The sequence below is a fragment of the Patella vulgata genome, chromosome 6 (genome assembly GCF_932274485.2).
Source record: "Patella vulgata chromosome 6, xgPatVulg1.2, whole genome shotgun sequence".
Taxonomy (NCBI): Eukaryota; Metazoa; Mollusca; class Gastropoda; family Patellidae; genus Patella; species Patella vulgata.
The window spans coordinates 21,933,524-21,956,851 of NC_065884.2; the positions used below are offsets into that span (position 1 = coordinate 21,933,524).

General features: G+C 38.9%; 1 pseudogene; it reads left to right on the top strand.

The window, feature by feature from the left end:
• Window positions 1-2,557: 2,557 nt before the first annotated feature.
• Window positions 2,558-20,436, top strand: LOC130013137 (uncharacterized; annotated as a pseudogene).
• Window positions 20,437-23,328: the final 2,892 nt, after the last annotated feature.

Below are 23,328 nucleotides of genomic sequence, written 5' to 3' on the forward strand. Positions count from 1 at the left end.
ATCGACTTCTGTTCATTCTTTCATCAAGATCACTCCAATTCAATATTATATTGACGTAAATATCGGTTTTATGTCTTTAAGCTTCAATTTCTGAATTATATTCTTTTAATAGAAAATTGGGAATATGAATGGGAATACGTTGATGGCAAAAAGGTTAAACGACGACGAGGCGGAAGAAAGGGACGAAAAGCTAGGAAAGGTCGAAAAGGCAGAGGAGGTAGAAAAGCACGAAAGGGCAGAAAGGGAAGGAAGGGACGAAAAGCTAGGAAAGGACGAAAAGGCAGAAAAGGACGAAAGGGTAAATATTTATTTTAATGTTATGATGTTTTAATTTTCTTTCTGTTGTTATTTTTTTTATTGTAAATAATGGGCTAGCTGTTTTCACCAGTTACACATTTTTCTTGTCCCTGTATGTATTATGTATTGAATTTGACCATGAATCGACTTTTAGACAGTATTAGTATTCATTTTATTAATTGCATGTCGTTTATTTTAACAGCAAGTCGACGAGGTCGAAATGGCAAACGAGTCCGAAAAGGTAAAGTCATTTTGGTTCCAAAATATTCATTTTTCTTTGTTTTTATTTTGTAAACCAACATTTATTCGATCGAAGACGGCAATCCCAAAATCATTTACAGTAAATTTTTTATCATGTTTTTTGATCAACTTTAAAACCAAGAGTCCATTCAACACAGCTAATTTTTTTATTTATCTCTTCAACAGAAAATTGGGAATGGGAATGGGAATACGTTGATGGCAAAAAAGTGAAAAGACGTCGAGGCGGAAGAAAAGGACGAAATGCTATAAAAGGTCGAAAAAGCAGACGAGGCAGGAAAGGACGAAAAGGCAGAAAGGGAAGGAAAGGACGAAAAGCTAGGAAGGGTCGAAAAGGAAGAAAAGGTCGAAAAGCTAGGGGAGGTCGAAAAGGAAGGAAAAATCGAGGCGGAAGAAAAGGACGAAAAGTCAGGCGAGGAAGGAAAGGACGAAAAGGTCGAAAAGCAAGGAAAGGTCGAAAAGGAAGAAAAGGTCGAAAAGCTAGGAAAGGTCGAAAGGGAAGAAAAGGTCGAAAAGCTAGGGGAGGTCGAAAAGGAAGAAAAGGACGAAAAGGAAGGAGGGCAAGACGAGGTCGAAAAGGCAGTAAAGGACGAAGAGGTAAATATGTTAAAGACCTTTAAATCGCATGGATTGTACGGTCTTATGTTTCAGAATCTGTACACATCAATCTACAGATCATATGTTATCAGTTTTATCTTTATCTGGCCTACGATTACATTAAATATAACTCATAAATATAACATTTTCCAAATTGACAAATGTTGATGACATTATGATATGTTTATTACAGCCAGTAAAGGTAAAGGTCGAAGACGAAGAGTAGGTTAGTTGAGTTTTTTCAATATTATAAAGGTTAAATCTGCCATTTTGAACCCGCTTTGCTGTTTTTTGATCGATGCCTACGAAAAAAATATATATTCTTATTGACTCCTCATATAAGAGGTTTAACGCCTTTAAGCTTCAATTTCTGAATTATATATTTCTAACAGAAAGATGGGAATATGATTGGGAATACGTCGATGGCAAAAAGGTTAAACGACGACGAGGCGGACAAAAAGGACGAAAAGCTAGTAAAGGCCGCAAAGGCAGGAAAGGAAGGAAAGGCCGACGCGGCAGGAAAGCACGAAGAGGTCGAAAGGGAAAGAAAGCAAGACGAGGTCGAAAAGGCAGAAAGGGTCGACGAGGCAGGAAAGGCCGACGAGGTAGGAAAGGACGAAAAGCAAGGAAAGGAAGAAAAGGCCGAAGGGGAAGGAAAGGAAAAAAAAGTGAGTTGATATTGGATGTCTTTGTTTTCATAAAATTAGTTTTACATTCCTATCCCGTTGCAATTAACCAGTTCTTAACCGTACAGTTTAATTTCTTTAGAACTTTTGCTAGCTTATTCTCCAAATTTGTAAATGCGATCCTTATACAATATTTCTTGTTGACATTCTTTATTGTTTGTTATTTTAAACAGCTAGTCGAGGAGGTAGAAGACGAGTAAGAAAAGGTAAGGGTAGTTTGTCTTGACATATTTTGAAATGTTTTACTGGGATCCGCTCATAATAAAATTTGTACAGCGAGAAGGTCGAAACAAATAGGTTGTAAGTGTGGCGCATGATCTATGGATACTCTTCTGGGTGTATACTTTGGGATTTTGCGTCTCTCTGGTGACAAAGTAATTCGAAATTTGAAATGAAATAATTTACAAGACTACAAACGATTAATATTTTGAAATAATAATAATAAAAAAATCAAATCTATATATAAATCAGATCAACCTAATTTAACGCCTTTCTGCTTCAATTTCTGAATTATATATTTCTAACAGAAAGATGGGAATATGATTGGGAATACGTCGATGGCAAAAAAGTTAAACGAGGACGAGGTGGAAGAAAAGGACGAAAAGCTAGTAAAGGTCGTAAAGCAAGAAGGGGTCGAAAGGGAAAGAAAGCAAGACGCAGTCGAAAAGGCGTAAAAGGGCGCCGGGGCAGGAAAGGAAGAAAGGCAAAACGAGGCAGGAAAGGTAGACGAGGCCGTAAAGCAAGACGAGGTAGGAAAGGAAGAAAGGGGCGAAAAGCCAGAAAAGGCCGAAAAGGTAGAAGAGGTCGAAAGGGAAAAAAAGCAAGACGCGGTCGAAAAGGCAGAAAGGGGCGACGAGGCAGGAAGGGACGAAAGGCAAGACGAGGCCGTAAACCAAGACGAGGTAGGAAAGGAAGAAAGGGGCGACGAGGCAGGAAAGTTCGAAAAGTAAGAAAAGGAAGAAAAGGGCGAAGGGGAAGCAAAGGGCGAAGAGTAAGGAAGGGACGACGGGGCGGCAAAAGGCGAAAAGCGAGAAAAGGAAAAAAAGTTCGAAGAAGCAGGAAAGGAAGAAAAGGAAGAAAATCAAGGAAGGGAAGAAAAGCGAGGAAAGGAAGAAAAATAAGACGAGGAAGGAAAGGACGAAAAGCAAGACGAGGCAGGAAAGGAAGAAAAACAAGACGAGGAAGGAAAGGACGAAAAGCAAGACGAGGCAGGAAAGGACGAAAAGCAAGACGAGGACGAAAAATCAGACGAGGCAAGAAAGGTAGAAGAGGTCGAAAAGCAAAACGAGGCCGGAAAGGTAGACGAGGTCGAAAAGCAAAACGAGGAAGGAAAGGTAGACGAGGTCGAAAAGCAAGACGAGGCAGGAAAGGTAGACGAGGTCGAAAAGCAAACCGAGGAAGGAAAGGTAGAAGAGGTCGAAAAGCAAGAAGAGGCAGGAAAGGAAGAAGAGGTCGAAAAGCAAGACGAGGCAGGAAAGAACGAAAAGCAAAACGAGGCAGGAAAGGTAGGCGGGGACGAAAAGCTAAACGAAGCAGGAAAGGTAGACGAGGTCGAAAAACAAAAAAAGGCAGGAAAGGTAGAAGAGGTCGAAAAGCAAAAAGAGGAAGGAAAGGACGAAAAGCAAGACGAGGAGGGAAAAGAAGAAGAGTTCGAAAAGCAAGACGAGGCAAGAAAGGTAGACGAGGTCGAAAAGTCAGAAAGGGTCGAAGAGTCAAGAAAGGACGAAAAGCAAGACGGGGCAGGAAAGGGCGAAAAGCAAGGAAAGGCCGAAAAGCAAGACAAGGCAGGAAAGGCCGAAAAGCAAGACGAGGCAGAAAAGGTAGACGAGGCAGGAAAGGTAGACGAGGCAGGAAAGGACGAAAAGCAAGACGAGGCAACAAAGGTCGAAAAGCAAGACGAGGTCGAAAAGGTAGAAGAGGACGAAAAATAAGACGAGGCAGGAAAGGACGAAAAGCTAGACGACGCAGGAAAGGACGAAAAGCAAGACGAGGACGAAAAGGACGAAATCGAAAAGCTAGACGAGGTCGAAAAGCTAGACGAGGCAAGAAAGCACGAAAAGCTAGACGAGGCAGGAAAGGACGAAAAGCAAGTCGAGGCAGGAAGGGAAGACAAGGGCGAAAAGCAAGACGAGGCAGGAAAGCTAGACGAGGTAGAAAACCAAGACGAGGCAGGAAAGCTAGACAAGGTAGAAAACCAAGACGAGGTAGAAAACTAAGACGAGGTAAGAAAGGTCGAAAAGCTAGACGAGGTCGAAAAGCAAGACGGGGCAGGAAAGCACGAAAAGCTAGACGAGGCAGGAAAGGACGAAAAGCAAGTCGAGGCAGGAAGGGAAGACAAGGGCGAAAAGCAAGACGAGGCAGGAAAGCTAGACGAGGTAGAAAACCAAGACGAGGCAGGAAAGCTAGACAAGGTAGAAAACCAAGACGAGGCAGAAAAGGTAGACGAGGCAGGAAAGGACGAAAAGCAAGACGAGGCAACAAAGGTCGAAAAGCAAGACGAGGTCGAAAAGGTAGAAGAGGACGAAAAATAAGACGAGGCAGGAAAGGACGAAAAGCTAGACGACGCAGGAAAGGACGAAAAGCAAGACGAGGACGAAAAGGACGAAGTCGAAAAGCTAGACGAGGTCGAAAAGCTAGACGAGGCAAGAAAGCACGAAAAGCTAGACGAGGCAGGAAAGGACGAAAAGCAAGTCGAGGCAGGAAGGGAAGACAAGGGCGAAAAGCAAGACGAGGCAGGAAAGCTAGACGAGGTAGAAAACCAAGACGAGGCAGGAAAGCTAGACAAGGTAGAAAACCAAGACGAGGTAGAAAACTAAGACGAGGTAAAAAAGGTCGAAAAGCTAGACGAGGTCGAAAAACAAGACGGGGCAGGAAAGCACGAAAAGCTAGACGAGGCAAAAAAGGACGAAAAGCAGGTCGAGGCAGGAAGGGAAGACAAGGCAGGAAAGGCCGAAAAGCAAGACGAGGCAGGAAAGGACGAAAAGCAAGACGAGGCAGGAAAGGACGAAAAGCAAGACGAGGCAAGAAAGGTCGAAAAGCAAGACGAGGTCGAAAAGCTAGACGAGGCCGAAAAGCAAGACTAGGTCGAAAAGCTAGACGAGGCCGAAAAGCAAGACGAGGCAAGAAAGCACGAAAAGCTAGACGAGGCAGGAAAGGACGAAAAGCAAGTCGAGGCAGGAAAGCTAGACGAGGTAGAAAATCAAGACGAGGCAAGAAAAGTCGAAAAGCAAGTCGAGGCAGGAAAGGTAGACAAGGTCGAAAAGCAAGACGAGGAAAGAAAGGTCGAAAAGCAAGACGAGGTCGAAAAGGTAGAACAGGGCGAAAAACAAGACGAGGCAGGAAAGGAAGAAAAGCAAGGCGAGCCAGAAAAGCACGACGACGACGACGACATTACCGACGATATGGATATTATCCACGACGAAGATACAGGAAACGACGTAAGTATTTAAAGTATTTGAATTCTGGGTGTTTTAAAGGAATTGCGGGAATACTAAACGGTAAGATAAATATTTATCTCTCAAAATGAAAAAGAACCATTTGGACTAAAATCAAAATAGCTTTCAGCGGCGTTACTTTTGTGGTAAATCAGACACTGAAAAATACTTTGTATCTGGCTGCAGTTGCCAATATTCCTGATATTATATATATATCCATAAATATTAGCACAGCCGTAAAACTGCACTACTTTGTTTCACGGTAAACGACATACTGCACGCAGCGAGCCATCTACGTCATACTTCTCAGAATGTGACACTGCACTGATTACCCACCATTTAAAACGTTCACTTGATCATTTTGGGGCGGGACTTATCGACTATACACTGTTTGTTTAGACAACAGAGTAAAAATAACCCAAGCACGTGTGTTTTATGTAAACACGCCATGTCGCTGACACTCGCGTAAAAGCGATATATAATATGTGCTATGGGTAATATTGCAATAAATTCTTTACCATTGTAAACTGTCTTTAGAGTTTCAATCTGTTTATCTTTCAAAACAAGGTTAGATACTCCTAAATTTGTTTTCGCAAACAAAACCGCCTCTGTGATATTATGTTTCATGGGCGCCGCCATATTGAATAATTAGAGGACTATTTTGTAATTCGACTTTGATTAGTTTGACGTCTTTCATACACACAGCGGCTAAATAAACATATTTAATTTCATTCAATATGACAATAGAAGAGAAATAAATACTTTTAAAAATTTCTAAAAGCATACTCAGTGTTTTCGACTAAAATCGTCGATGTAGGAATTAAAATGTCGGTTAATTAGCTCAGGGCCTATTCTCAGCCGGAGCTAGCTGTAGATAGGCAGCCTAAGTTTGGGATGGGTAAACGATGAAAAAGGTATGCCGAGACAAACTGATTTCAACACTGGTTTAATAACATTTTAACATTTTAAAGTACCTTTCGTCCGTCTTGGGACTATTAATAAATAATGTCATTGTATAAAGATGGACAGTATAGTATATTTATACATATTTACATAGTAACGCTGTGGTTTTAAAACATGTACACACGTGTGTCAATCTGTAGTATATGGGTTCAATTTAGGATATATCCCTGTCATTGAAACAAAATTTAAAGTAAGGGCGAAACATAAATATCCGTACTATTCTTATATATGTTTTTAAAGGAATTGTGGGAATAATAAACTTATTGTGTATTCGTTATTTCTGTTACTGAAAATGTAATATTTTCTAATGATTTAGAATATTACAATTTAACACCGAATACTATTTATATATTCAGGATACATGAGACCTGATTATGATGATGTTGAATACGGTAAGCACAAAATTATTATATATAATACCCGTCTCAAAACGGCACGTCCCTCGCCCTCAACTTTTATCAAAAGCCGTTGGCCCTGCTTTGTCTAATATGATTAAATTTCTCGGCACCTTGTATTTAATGACCTATGACCAACTCAATATTAACTATTAAGTGTGTGCTTGTGGTACCAAGCGCAGATGGTGGGGCCCTACAAAATATTTTTCAGCGCCTGATTTACCACAAAAGTAACGCTGCTGAACGCTATTTTGATTTTAGCATAAATGGTTCTTTTTCATTTTGAGAGATAAATATTTCTTTTTCATTTTGAGAGATAAATATTTATCTTACCGTTTAGTATCTATTAAGTACATACATGCGGTGGTGGTGATTGGAGTATAGTGGGGGTATAACTTTTTCAGTGCATAGGGCCGCAATAGGTCTTCACCATGCCATGCCTATAGCAATTTAAATTTAACACACGTACGAGTGCATGGATAAAATTATCTGTGAAATGAAATAGCCCGGTATGTTTCTTTCATTCTTTTCAAACCAAAAACTAAGTTTTGTTGTTTTTCTTTTATTACAGAAACAGGTTACGATTACGGTCGTCCTTATTACCGAGGTTACCGAGGCAGCCACCATGATGACGACAGTGATAAATTAATCTTTGATCTCAAGAATAACTTGAATCTCTGTGCATAAAGATACTGAAACATAGATCGATATCAGATTTTGGAAACGATTTTTAGAAAATATTTTATTTAATTGTACATAGCCTATTGTTTAAATACAAGATACGCCTACATAGAAAGGTACTAAATTCACACTATCGTATGGTCACAATGATAGGTTAAAACATTGTATTAAGACAGCAATGAATGTATAATGACTTATTAAAACTATTGCAAATTATTGATTTTGTTTTTAGTCTTTAAAATCAAATCATACGATGGGTCAATTTGTACAGGTTGTCCTAAAATTGTAAATGTTCCATGTATATATATTGATATCGCAAGCTGTTTCATCTAACATGGCTTCAATAAAGAAAAGGCTATACCTTGTCCATTGCACGAAGTTAAATATGATTGCACATTGACTTAATTTACACACGGCTACCCACAGCGTCGCAGTGGTCAACGTCCTGTGTAGGCTGTTTTTTTTTGTCGTTTTGTCGAATGGTATATGGGACGAATGGTATATGGGATAGTATAAAGGAAAGCAGTATGTCATGCGCTTGGGGTCGGTGTGGCGGGGGATGTTGGGGGGGGGGGGGGGGCTCTTGATATACTTTTACTTTTTAGTCTGAGTTCCATAAGAACTCAGTGTTTTGTCTGTCAATTCTTTATATCATTAATGTGTTTCCATACCTTGTTATAACTAAATGGCCACAGATCACTAAAGGTTTGCCCATTGACTTCAATGTTAATTCTCGTCTCTTAGACCGGCTCTACCTTTTTCCCAAATTTTCGTTGGGTAGAACGCTTTCTGCCACAGATGGAGCAACATGTGGCAAACTCTTGCCCAAAAGCATGTATGAGGTTCACCATGAAAAACTTGAGATACACCAGCTGGAAGGAGAAACAAGAAAATGCAATTTTGGACCCTACATTTCAACCTAACCAACCTCTCAACTCCTTCCGCCTCAAAATCATGAATATTCACCAAAACCTGGTAGAAAATGTATTTTCAAACCCTTTTCTTCGATTCTACACCAAAAAGTCAACAAAAATCGCCATGCAAAAGGGGAGGGAAAGACTAAAAATAACTTTCGCCCTACATTCGGTGACGGCGTAGAAATATTTGGTGAGCTGTGTCCAAATGTAAAATGCGTGTAGACATGCGCAGTTGTTTTCGAGATGTACAGTTCTACCATGCCGATGAATAAATGTTGTCCCAGCCATTCCTGATTTTATCCTTTCAAATATAAACCCACAAAAAGAATACTAAGATCTACCTTATGGAACGCTACATGACTTTTGGGTATCCAAGCGCGCTTCTTCCTGTTGAAGATGGAGAAAAGCCCATACATGTGAATGCGTCAGAGACAAATCGCCGGGACAACGGAATATTATAAGGAGTGGAGTCAGGATTTTTGGAAAGGAGTGTTGAATAACCTCATGGCAAAGTAGAAGAACAAGATTTTGAAAAAAAGAAAGAGAGAATTGAAAACAACTATAAACATTTTTACGTTTTATATAAGAAATATAATCCTGATTGTAACTTCTGGGGTTTTATAACATTTTACATAAAATACTGGTAACTCACAGCAACATGCATTGGCGATATCACTTCGGTGGAAGCGGGCGTTAAATATAGCTGTTTCTACACATCATATCCAAAATTTAAATTATTTCCTAAAAACAAATTTAAGAAATTCATGATAATTGAAATTTTATCACCTATACATATCTAATGAAACCAGCACACATAACTGATTGATTCAGGATGACTGCTAATGCACGCAATGTTTATTTTGAAATATTCCCAGTAGTATTTAACTAAACGTGGCCATTTTGGATATCACACATTTATTCTTATTTTTTCGTTTTATAAATAGTTTACCCAGTGTAAGCTTGTCAATCTTGTTCAGTCAGTAAATGAGTGACTGATTCTAATCGGTTTAATTTAGCGGTAATACGATCACTGTCGAAGTTGAAAATCATGGAAATCGACGAAGAGAACAACCATTCCCCCAATGCAAGTCTCGCTATCCGGTTAGTGTTTTACATGAGCTGAAGGTAATTAACGATAAAATATTTTTGTCCAAAACAATGTTAGGGGCTGTGGTAGGCGAATGGTCTGGACACTTGTTCTCGGCCAGAATATCCCGGGAATAAGGGATGGAAATGTTCACCAGCGGGATACAAAACCCCAGCTTTTCCGGCGTGTATAAGTGATCTAATAACTGTCAATGATGAAATGGGAAGAATCAGACTGTTCTACCGACTGCGAGTATTCCAGTGACGATGGTCCGATAGTTGTTGGTGTTTGACCGTGCATAATATGTGTCCTTATAAGAATACAGGGGGAACAATATCATCGGATTGGAATACCTTTTGCTCAGAACATGTTTTTATGTTCATATCCGAAGTAATTGACAACGAAAACCTATATTTCAATACATTACATGAATTTTGCCCCCTAGCGGAATTAGTCGTCACTTTTAGGAGGAATATCCAAGCTCGTTGGATTCAGCAGGTCTAATTCTTATAGAAACCATCTTCATACTAAGGTACAAGAAAATCTGTCCCGAATTTTGCCCCATTAAATTAAAGTAAATAACCACAAAATGCCCCATGGCGGCCATCTTGAATATTTGAATTTCCCCAAGGGTGCCAGGATGGCATGATCCGGATTCTGAATTTACACAAACTAAAGATATATAATCCATCAAAAAACATTAGGTAGACTATATTTCCAGGTTTGTTGACCTGCTGCCGGACTATTATGAGGTATACGACGCGAAATCTGAGAATCAAAATTAAAATATTTGTTTTTATATTTTCAGACAGATGATAAAAGTAGAATTTTGGTTAGAAAAAATATAAATGCATAGAATATTTCCCTTTTTTTTACATAATTTATTTTGATAAGAATTAAAAATATTACTGAGAATAGAAAATGTTGAATGTAAATCTTGTCTACAGCAATAACTTATAAAACTTGTAACATTCCTATCCAGACATTTTCGAAATATCGTATATAGTTATTAAAAAACGTTTTTACAATTATTTTATATTTTTTAATAATATTATTTATGTAACCAATTATGCTTTTAGGAAAACATTTTTTTATTAAAAATAATTTTGGTATTTCCTTATTTATATATTTATTTCCGTGATATTGGAATCTATTCCAAATAGTCTTTCCTACCAACCCCTTTATTATTCATGGCATCGTGTATGAACTGTTTATTTGGCTCTCTTACTGGTCCTTTACTAATCCTAATTACCGAGAAGATGGGCTAGGGTTTGTTTTTGGCAGTATCTCTCAAAGGAAAATATTTCTTATATTATAAATCTGCATAGTCTACACACAATCCACAATTTGTCGGTCATTTTTTCCGCTTTTGTTCAAATCCAATATGTAACACTATCCCTGCTGCAAACTCTTTGGTTTCGCCATTAATCGTCTAGGTATAACTGTCCTGGCACGTATATTGTTCAGCTCTCTAATCTTGAAGTTCACGTTGTTATAACTATTGACTTAATAAACATTTGACTTAGAAATAAATAAGAATTCTTATTGGTTTAGGTCAGCCGAGGGGACTTCTGGTCTTTTATATCCCTGACATCAAAATTAGCTGATTGGTTGATGATACCCAATGGCGCAAAGAATTATCCAAATATGGATTATGCAAACTGCGTCTACTATATTAAATTTGATGGTTCGACAACCGACGTTGGGTCTAGATACGTCACATAGGTCTGCAAAACAACGTGTTTAAACCATAATTTGAAAACAAGAGGAGAATGTTGTTACCAGATAAACTACAGAAGAATGACACTACTAACCAGGCGCTATTTCCGTAATATTGCTACACTAAGTCTTAATCAGAATTCCACAAACTAAAAAGAAAGCTCACTGTGTCTACATACAAGAAAGGTTTTGAAAGTGTAATAGTATGAGACCATTATCAGCAGATATATATGATCAATATGAATATAAATTAATAATACAGAATTGATCAATCAGTTTGTGAGGGCAATATATACTAAACAGCAAACAAAACAAAAACGTCAGTACGATTTCAAAATCAGAGAGGCACTTTAATCAAATCATTCTAGAAAACGACTTACTAAATGGATCAAAGCAATTTTTTGTGAACAGTTTGTTGACACATTAGGGATTAATTCATCACAATTCCAAGACATAACGAGAAGGTTTAGAGTCTGTACACAGACTGTACATCAGTATCTGGTGTGTCCACCGCGAGTGTCAATAACATCCCAAAGATGTTCAATCGGGTTTAAGTTCGGACTAAAGGCTTGTCAGTGCATAACTTTGACATCGTTCTGCTGTAGAAAGTCCCGTGTAACTCTGGCGGTGTGGGCACGGGCGTTGTCATGCTGGAAAACGTTGTTTCGATGACGTGCGAAATGTGGTATGACGTGGGTTCTGAGAGCTTGATCGATGTAGCGCACTGCTGTGATGCCGCTTCCTCTCCCTGGACCAAGATTTTGGAACACCACAGGACCAACTCTCTGCTTCAGGCCGATTCCACCCCAAACCATTATGCTTGGACATCCCCATATTCTGGTCCTGCCATTTGCAGTTGATACGCAATACCGACTCTCATCTGTAAACAGAATAGTGCTGAATTGCCTGTGTCGCCAGTTCTGGTGTTGTTGGGCAAACTGTAGACGTTCACATCGATGGTGAGGGGTGAGGATCGGTCCACAGTAAGGTTTACAGCAATGGATGTTCTCTCTGGTGAGACGTCGGCGCACTGTATCGGTACTGATGGGTCTTCCGTGTTTTCTCACGGTCTGACGTGCTGTCTCAGATGCCTGTGTGAAGGGATTCTGCACGTGCTGTCGCACAACATGGCGGTATTGTCGCCTTGCGGTAACACTTGGTCTACCAGTTCGGGTGCGATCATCCGTGATGTTGATGGCCCGAAAGCGTTGCTGAAGCCTGTAAATAGTCTGAACATTGACCTGGAAGTGATTGGCAACCAAGCGCCTGGTTCCTCTGAGCTGTCGTGAATCCTGGCATGCTGCTGACGTTGTAGTGTGAATGATTCAACCAGGTATGGGGGTGCATTTTATAGGGCTGGTCCCGGTGAACAGCACGTGCATCTCAGAAATCAGGTTGCGTTTTTGAGAACATTTCCTGGGTTCAATTCTGTGTTTGGGAATAAACCTTATTGCTCAGGTAAAGTTGGAGATGTGGTCACAAATATAAAATAAAAACATTTGGCAAGTGATATGCTGCTTAGTATATATTAAAACAGTGTTAATTCCGAGAGGCTTCTCTTTAAGTGTTATTCATCGTGAAAGTCCAGACATTACCATTATTCTACAAAGCCAGAGAAACTAAGCTTGATGATATCTGCATGTAAGTTATACAAGTGGTTGCCATGGACGGTACGCTTCACTTTGCAAGAGATTGAAGGAACACGGGGAATATATGACCTTAAGTTGGGCCACAAACTTTGTACATATTTCACATTTTGCTGAAAGGCTGGGGGCACAACTTTAGTATCCAGGAACCTTTGTAACTTAAAGGAAATGAAATGGGGTTTAATGTCCTACTGTTTTTCCCCGACTGGACTAATGAAATGGAATGGAATGAAAGGGGGTTTAACGTCCTACTCTTTTGCTCCGACTGGGCTAATGAAGACGGGCATACGCCAAACAATGTGCTATGAGAGAAATTTTTCCCAGGCAGCGGCACTATGGCCTACTCTTATATCGCATTCCAACAGCCAAGGGATCTTTTAAGTGCATGCCAATGTATACACGGGAGCTCGGTTTTTCGTCCCATGCCTTCCGTCCTGTACCACTGACAAGAGGAAACCACGTCGGAAAATCCCGATGAACTTTCTAGGCCAATGCAGGCATAGAACACGCGACCTCCAGGCTAGCAAGCCAGCGTCTTACCCACTTAGCCACCGTGGCTCCCAATACTTAAGGTAGCTATATGGCTATTCTTTGGCATCTAGAAATGGACACAAATGGGTCGCAAAGCATATAATAATATAATATGAATGTATATAAACTGATTTACATTCTATCGTTTCTGCTTTTACTGTAATTTATAATCAGTTATTTACGGCGAAATACGAGAAGGTTGCAAATTGAATAGTAGTCTTTGGCGTCTGGTTATTCCAGTCTACTCCTGTAGTCTTCCCTCCTTCATCCAGTCACTTCATTACAAAGGGCGCTCTAAAGCATTCTGGTACGCGATTTGTGTGCCAAGCTTAAAATTTTCATTGTGTGTTAAATATTGGATACCAGAAGCCCATCTTTTTACAATAAGATAGCATCAATGTTGATTTAAATAAAACAATAATTCGTGCTTGCAATGCCGAAGACTGTGGGTGATACTGAGTTAAAAACTTGGCTACTTTAACATAAATCGGACAAAGATTGTAATCACTAGAAGGCCCAGAACCTTGGTATTACATGCCCTTACACTATTTGCGTAAAGGGAGAGGATATTTTGACAGAATGTTTTCCGTCCGATTTTCATGACATTTCAAACTGAAACGTAATTATGGTGTAACGGTGATGAAATTAAATAATACTGATGGGTATATAGAGGATATTTGTCGTTTTAGAGTGAATAACATATTTTATTTCTTCGAGAAGCAAGAAAACTTATATTTTCACGAATGCGTAGCATGAGTGAAAATATAAACGTTTTCTTGCTTAGAGATGAAATAAAATATGTTATTCACGACAAAACGACAAATGTTCTATTTATTTTATGATTTTACAATCATTTTAGGTAAAAACAACATGGACTACTGCTAGCCAGTGGAATAACACTTTTATTTCGCTGATAAAATGCGGTATTCCACTACTGATCATAAAATAAAAACATATATTTTAAGTGCCATCAAAATCGGATAACAATCGTGACCTGTAAAGCGTACACAAGCTTTAAGGGTCAGATATAAATATCAAGGCCTAATCCAGAAAGTCATTGTCTGATACGCGCAAATATCGGAAGGAACCGATGTCTTTAGGGTATAAACATACTGTATGTTTTAAGTTTCATCAAAATTGGATAAAACATTGTATCTTCTAGAGGGCCCGCAAACTAAATATGCCATTTTTCAATCTATGTTAAATAAGGTTACATTCTAAGAATGTAGTCTGTATACCAATCTGAATGAAACACAGATCCTATTTCATTTCGTTTTTTATAATTCAAAATTACGTTTTACATGTCTGCACTGTAGAGGAACATATGGTTAGATCTATATACCAAAAGACCACCTGCAGATTTCCTCAAGGTCACGAGATATAAGACCCTCACATTGGGGGGGGGGGGGGCGAGGTTGATATACGAGGAGGCGACACTTCTTGGGTGGGGCGGGGTGAGGGTGGGGAATTATCTAAGTGCATACCAAAAATATAGCAGATCATCGGCTTTCGCTTCCCCTAAACCTGTGCAGACTAGTTCATATTTCAGCAAATAGAGAGGGTAAAATTATTATTGTCCCCAAATATATTATAATGTTTCTCGATCAAATGGAGAGTAAAGGGGGAAATAAACATACAATATTTACATATAAGTTGATTATCTATACTTAGTCTAAGCATAAAATGTTCACTACCAAACTCGGTCAAGGTTTTGAAGTACTTGGTAGTGAAACTATACACTAAGTTTCATCACTCTTCATTAGTTTAAATAAAGTTACCTTGTTCCAAGGCATCGACCAAAGTAATTGCTTAGCTCGGCTTAGCTTTAGTGGGAAATGTTAATCATTGAACTCAGTCAAGACATTCACCTTATCAAAACCATGACGCAAAGCGCGTCATTGCGTCGCTCTCACCTAGCCCATGTTCTGATCTCATTGCCACACCAAACGAAAAGACTAAGAGCGACTCTGAAATTCCAGAAGAAATTAAAACGTTTAGACCGACAAAAGAAAATTCTGGATTGACAATTGAAAACAACAGCCTAACAGAGAAAAATTCTGGATTTACAAATTATATTCATACGGCTCGAGCACAGTGGCGGCGCCAGGGGGGGGGGGGGGGGCAAGGGGGGCATCCCCCCCCCATTAATCTGGTCTGCCCTCTGTTTGCCCCCCCCCCCCACAATAATTTTAGAAATTAAAAAAAAGTATTTGTGATGCGTTTCGGTAATCAATACCTTCTACGGTGAATAAATCCCACATCCCCACTCAATCATAAACTTGCATGTTGTAGAGCATTTCCGACAGTCTATTTTTCAAAATTTTCTTGGCGAGGTCCCCAATGGACTCGCTACTTTGGCGCTCACAAGGGGAATTCGTTGAGGTTCGCAAGTCCGTTCGTTTGACATTTTGTTCTCTAGTCGGATAACCTAGTGATCAGGCGACGAACGGTATCTGGCCAGATATATTTTTTTCGACGAACGGTGCCTGACAGAATACTGTAAGAAAGCATTTCCGGCAGTCTGTTTTTTAAAATTTTCTGGGGGAGGACTCCCTACTTTGACGCTCGTGAGTCGGCTTTGTCGTGATTCGCAAGTCCGTTCGTTTGACACTTTACCTCATCGATCAGCAACCTGTTTTTCAAAATTTTCTGGGGGAGGCCCCCTACCCCTAGTTGAAGCTCGTGCCTTTGCCCCCTTAACCTTGGACTTTGCCCCAGCTTTGCTCCTCCAATCACCGACGGCTGGCGCCGCCACTGCTCGAGCAATAGCTCCCTTTGTAGTCCCATTTAGCGCAACAGCAGCAATTGCATCCAAAATCAGCAGAAAGCACTATTATACTGATCTCCGGGAAAATCACTCGAAAATCTTCACACAGAAACTTATAATTGCATATTCTAAAAATAAAAATCTGAATAAAACCAGTCCTCACTCTAACCCAAATCCAAGAATATATCAAACTCTAGCCCTTAGTAAATAAAGTCAACTAGATATAGAATCACTAGCCCTAACCCCGGGGATAGTGGAACAGACACACTTTTAGAAAATCAGTAGGAAGACCATCTACGCCCCCCCCACCCCACATTAAAAGAAAAAGCGAAACCAACTTTGTATATAAATTTAATCTATTTTATGTATTTCTATAAAACTAGGAAATATCACGAACTAATTTTCATCATCCTAGGTCAGTGCTAATGTAGAGACTTCACCTCTTCCTCAAATTCCTAAAGTTAACCCACAATCCTCGGCAACTATCACGTGCCCTAACCCTGTTTACATCTCGTGATCTTGAGGAAATCTGCAGGTGGCCTTGGTAAATAGATCTGACCGAGAGAACTTATCAAATTGGTCTTTAAGATAACGATATTCACCTGTATGGGGGAAAATCAGCCTAGAACCGTTTAGATCTACACGCCTAGATAATATAACTGATCTTAAAAAAAAGAAATCTCCAAAACGTGTTGTTTGTCAAAAAGAAGTCTGACGTAGAAAGGTCCATAAATTAAAATCGTTAATTAATTATTGATCAAATTATCAGCAAAATCAGCAATATTCAGACATTCTTTGACATTCAGTGTCACTATAAACTGACCAGATGGTGACTTCAATACGACACGCTAACTGATCTATTATTGTTCAAGTAAATTATATATAAAAAAAACATATCGTATAAAGCCAACGAATTACAGAAAATAATCATATTTTAGTTGTTTATGACGTAAAACCATTCAAGGAATCACAAGAAAACATATAAAAGACTCAAATTTTCTTGGTAAAATCAGCTCTTTACTGACAGCTCAGGGTGTTTGATCTGTTAGTATAGAATATCAAGATCTGTTCTGGTGGTCTGAGATCTTAGAGATCTGAGATGAGAACGTTCACAGTAACCGTCCTTTTATTAGGACTAGTTGTACTTGCTTCAATCTTAGGAGGTAAGAAACCTTTCTACTTTGTTTTTATAATGTTAAAGATGCATTGTGTAAGATTCAGTTTGGACGCTGTTGCTATAATAAGAAAAGAAAAATGGATAATAAAAAACGAATATATTTCAGTCAGATTCCATTTTTTTCAGATATGAATGTTTGAAATGTTGACAAGAAATAGTGTAAAGTACCATTGCTCGTTGATAACATTTGTTTAATCCATTCAATATCTCAGCCATCCGATTATCTAGAGAGTTGATAATAGGCATGCTAATGAGAACACATGATAATTTATATAATTTGTTGTAATACTCGGTCATCTCACCGTTACTATTTTGTTTAATAATTCTTTTATTTTGTCTTTTCAGATACCGAAGCGCGTGAGTAAACCAATTTATTTTGATATAAATTGATATCATTGATTGTCATCATATCCTTTAAATTTAATGACACATTAATTTTTCATATTTAAATTTTCGCTATTAATGAAAAAATATCATCTGATATACATGTATACAAATAAATATATCTTAATTTTTCTTCTTTCACAGAACAACGAAGAAGAGTAAGACGACGACGAAAAGGTAAATAAATTATTTTCTATTTCTTAGTCTTTATACATTTTGGTAAAACTAATATATCTAAAACAATTTTTCTTGAAATAAGACCATCTGTGTAAACGGATATCTTGAAGGGAAAAAAGTTATTATAATTCGAATTTACAAAGGACGCTCCAGAAAAAAAGCGGCACAGTGACATGTGTCTAACTAATCATCTATCTCTTTTTTATTATTTTTTTTTTTAAATAGTTGTCTCATATGAATACGGTAAGAAAATAGTATACTTAACTAGATTCGACCGAATTGTGATGGGCGAGTGCCACGCTAAAGGGCGAATATTAGGCAACTAGTCTTTCATTCGTGACACGACGTAGCGGATGAAATGATATGAAGTGTGGGGTTAACGTCATACTAAACTTGTCTGTGTCGGCTAGACTTAGACTAATGAAGACGGGCATACCTCATAGAGTGTATAAGGGTAATTTTGCACGGACAGCGGCGCTAAGGCACACTCTTAATTCGAATTCCAACTGCCACACGGTTCTTTTACTTGCATGCCAATGTGTACACAGGGCTTAGGTTTTTCGGTCCACCCGAACAACTTAACGCCGACAATGCCAGGCCATCTGTCTGGCGCCACTACAAAGGGGAAACAACGAGAACCTGAAACCCTTATGTTTAACGAACCGGCGTGTTACGAACTGAGCTACACCGACTCCCTATTAAAGAATGGGTATGCATATAGTATACTATAATATAGTAAGAACGCTGAAAAGTTGAAGAAAGACAAGAAAATTGATTTCTATTTATATCTGGTCTTTATTTGAGTTGATATCTTGATATACGGTTAGAAAGTAACATGGTATTATTGAAGACTATAATTTAAAACCAGATTTGTCTTAATTTGAGAAAATCTGTGGAATCCCAATGGATGCAGACGAGCGAGCATGACTATAACACAGCATATTCAAATCCAACTAAATCAACATTTCTTCTGTATATTAAACATAGTTCTGTATATTAAATATTATTTTGTATGTTTGTTTCCTTTATTTAGTAGAAGATGGAGGAAGCTCCAGTGGTATGTTTTGTTATTTTTCTTATTCTTTAAAATTCCACTTGCATTTTTTTCCTTTTTTGAGTAGTTGATGGAGGAAGCTCCAGTGGTATGTTTTGTTATTTTTCTTATTCTTTAAAATTCCACTTGCAAATATTCTACTCGTGTAAAATATGTAACTTATTTTCCTTTAACCTCAATTTTGGCGAAAATCAAATATAATTTGTGTATAGATTTGCCTAATATTTTCTTTTTAAAGCAAGCAGTAGTAGCAGTAGCAGTCGAAGTAGTAGTAGTGGCAGTAGCAGCAGCTCCTCTTCTTCAGGTAATCAATCAGTTCGTAATACTTGAATATTTCGTCCAAGAGTAAACTAATAATGCGGGTCCCGGTATTACGTTATGGCAAGTGTCATGGTGGTACCTACTACTCATAGCTCCACTTTATGACAGCCGCCATGCTCATGCACTAGGGAAATTAGGTTTAGACCTTTCGGAACACTTGCCGTCAAATGTTCTCCATTATGATTATTTGAAGTTATTCAGTTTAACATTTAAATAGCGTTGACACCCTGATAACGGGGTTTTCTATTATATTTTATTGTGTTGAATGTATTATTAGGTCATTTTATACATTCGTTATGAGTAGTGAGAAGTAGGGGTGTGTTTGTGGAGGTGGTCTTGCTTTTGTAGATGTGTCTACGAATAATTTTCATTGAAATACTGGACGAACCTCGGTAATTCGTTACGTCTGATTGAAAACAACCCCCACATATAGTAGTAGTTCAATATACATAACTCTTATTATGATCCAAATTTCAAAATTATAGATGGGTCATCGTCAAGCAGAGGTCGACGAGGCGGGAAAGGACGAAATGCAAGGAGGGGTAGAAAAGGTAGACGAGGTCGTAAAGCAAGGCGAGGTAGGAAAGGAAGAAAAGGTCGAGGCGGCAGGAAAGGACGAAAAGCGAGGCGAGGCAGAAAGGGTCGAAGAGGCAGGAAAGGCCGGAAAGCCAGAAAAGGACGCAAAGGTGGAAGAGGCAGGAAAGGACGAAAGGGCAGAAAAGGACGCAAAGGCCGAAAAGCCAGAAAAGCCAGAAAAGGACGCAAAGGCCGAAAGGCCAGAAAAGGTCGCAAAGGTCGAAGAGGCAGGAAGGGCAGAAAAGGTACAAAGGGTCGACGAGGCAGGAAAGGTCGAAAAGCGAGGAAAGGCAGAAAGGGTCGACGAGGCAGGAAAGGCCGAAAAGCCAGGAAAGGTAGAAGAGGCGGGAAAGGCCGAAAAGCCAGAAAAGGACGCAAAGGCGGAAGAGGCAGGAAAGGTCGAAAAATCAGAAAAGGACGCAAAGGTAGGAAAGGTAGAAAGGGTCGAAGAGGCAGGAAAGCGAGAAAAGGTAGTAAAGGTCGACGAGGCAGGAAAGGGCGAAAAGCAAGGAGAGGAAAAAAAGCTCAAAGGGGCAGGAAAGGAAGAAAAGGTGAGTAAATAATGTTTTTTATTGTTTTTATATAATTGTTTTATTTTATATTTACATTCCTATACCTTACATATTTAGCCTATTTTCAACAGACCCGTTTAATTCCTCTAGTATATTTTATAGCCAAGTTGTAAATCAGATTATAACAGTATTCCTTGTTAAAATTGTTTATTGTTTGTTATTGTAAACAGCTAGTCGAGGAGGTAGAAGACGAGTAAGAAAAGGTAAATATAATTTGTTTTGAAATATTTGTCTGCAGAGAAGTGAAGGCCGAAACAATTAGGCTGAGGGTGTGGCACATGGTCTACGGACTCTTTTCTGGATGCTTAAAAATAGAATTTGTAAACAAATCGACTTCTGTTCATTCTTTCATCAAGATCACTCCAATTCAATATTATATTGACGTAAATATCGGTTTTATGCCTTTAAGCTTCAATTTCTGAATTATATTCTTTTAATAGAAAATTGGGAATATGAATGGGAATACGTTGATGGCAAAAAGGTTAAACGACGACGAGGCGGAAGAAAGGGACGAAAAGCTAGGAAAGGTCGAAAAGGCAGAGGAGGTAGAAAAGCACGAAAGGGCAGAAAGGGAAGGAAGGGACGAAAAGCTAGGAAAGGACGAAAAGGCAGAAAAGGACGAAAGGGTAAATATTTATTTTAATGTTATGATGTTTTAATTTTCTTTCTGTTGTTATTTTTTTTATTGTAAATAATGGGCTGTTTTCACCAGTTACACATATTTCTTGTCCCTGTATGTATTATGTATTGAATTTGACCATGAATCGACTTTTAGACAGTATTAGTATTCATTTTATTAATTGCATGTCGTTTATTTTAACAGCAAGTCGACGAGGTCGAAATGGCAAACGAGTCCGAAAAGGTAAAGTCATTTTGGTTCCAAAATATTCATTTTTCTTTGTTTTTATTTTGTAAACCAACATTTATTCGATCGAAGACGGCAATCCCAAAATCATTTACAGTAAATTTTTTATCATGTTTTTTGATCAACTTTAAAACCAAGAGTCCATTCAACACAGCTAATTTTTTTATTTATCTCTTCAACAGAAAATTGGGAATGGGAATGGGAATACGTTGATGGCAAAAAAGTGAAAAGACGTCGAGGCGGAAGAAAAGGACGAAATGCTAGAAAAGGTCGAAAAAGCAGACGAGGCAGGAAAGGACGAAAAGGCAGAAAGGGAAGGAAAGGACGAAAAGCTAGGAAGGGTCGAAAAGGAAGAAAAGGTCGAAAAGCTAGGGGAGGTCGAAAAGGAAGGAAAAATCGAGGCGGAAGAAAAGGACGAAAAGTCAGGCGAGGAAGGAAAGGACGAAAAGGTCGAAAAGCAAGGAAAGGTCGAAAAGGAAGAAAAGGTCGAAAAGCTAGGAAAAGTCGAAAGGGAAGAAAAGGTCGAAAAGCTAGGGGAGGTCGAAAAGGAAGAAAAGGACGAAAAGGAAGGAGGGCAAGACGAGGTCGAAAAGGCAGTAAAGGACAAAGAGGTAAATATGTTAAAGACCTTTAAATCGCATGGATTGTACGGTCTTATGTTTCAGAATCTGTACACATCAATCTACAGATCATATGTTATCAGTTTTATCTTTATCTGGCCTACGATTACATTAAATATAACTCATAAATATAACATTTTCCAAATTGACAAATGTTGATGACATTATGATATGTTTATTACAGCCAGTAAAGGTAAAGGTCGAAGACGAAGAGTAGGTTAGTTGAGTTTTTTCAATATTATAAAGGTTAAATCTGCCATTTTGAACCCGCTTTGCTGTTTTTTGATCGATGCCTACGAAAAAAATATATATTCTTATTGACTCCTCATATAAGAGGTTTAACGCCTTTAAGCTTCAATTTCTGAATTATATATTTCTAACAGAAAGATGGGAATATGATTGGGAATACGTCGATGGCAAAAAGGTTAAACGACGACGAGGCGGACAAAAAGGACGAAAAGCTAGTAAAGGCCGCAAAGGCAGGAAAGGAAGGAAAGGCCGACGCGGCAGGAAAGCACGAAGAGGTCGAAAGGGAAAGAAAGCAAGACGAGGTCGAAAAGGCAGAAAGGGTCGACGAGGCAGGAAAGGCCGACGAGGTAGGAAAGGACGAAAAGCAAGGAAAGGAAGAAAAGGCCGAAGGGGAAGGAAAGGAAAAAAAAGTGAGTTGATATTGGATGTCTTTGTTTTCATAAAATTAGTTTTACATTCCTATCCCGTTGCAATTAACCAGTTCTTAACCGTACAGTTTAATTTCTTTAGAACTTTTGCTAGCTTATTCTCCAAATTTGTAAATGCGATCCTTATACAATATTTCTTGTTGACATTCTTTATTGTTTGTTATTTTAAACAGCTAGTCGAGGAGGTAGAAGACGAGTAAGAAAAGGTAAGGGTAGTTTGTCTTGACATATTTTGAAATGTTTTACTGGGATCCGCTCATAATAAAATTTGTACAGCGAGAAGGTCGAAACAAATAGGTTGTAAGTGTGGCGCATGATCTATGGATACTCTTCTGGGTGTATACTTTGGGATTTTTCGTCTCTCTGGTGACAAAGTAATTCGAAATTTGAAATGAAATAATTTACAAGACTACAAACGATTAATATTTTGAAATAATAATAATAAAAAAATCAAATCTATATATAAATCAGATCAACCTAATTTAACGCCTTTCTGCTTCAATTTCTGAATTATATATTTCTAACAGAAAGATGGGAATATGATTGGGAATACGTCGATGGCAAAAAAGTTAAACGAGGACGAGGTGGAAGAAAAGGACGAAAAGCTAGTAAAGGTCGTAAAGCAAGAAGGGGTCGAAAGGGAAAGAAAGCAAGACGCAGTCGAAAAGGCGTAAAAGGGCGCCGGGGCAGGAAAGGACGAAAGGCAAAACGAGGCAGGAAAGGTAGACGAGGCCGTAAAGCAAGACGAGGTAGGAAAGGAAGAAAGGGGCGAAAAGCCAGAAAAGGCCGAAAAGGTAGAAGAGGTCGAAAGGGAAAAAAAGCAAGACGCGGTCGAAAAGGCAGAAAGGGGCGACGAGGCAGGAAGGGACGAAAGGCAAGACGAGGCCGTAAACCAAGACGAGGTAGGAAAGGAAGAAAGGGGCGACG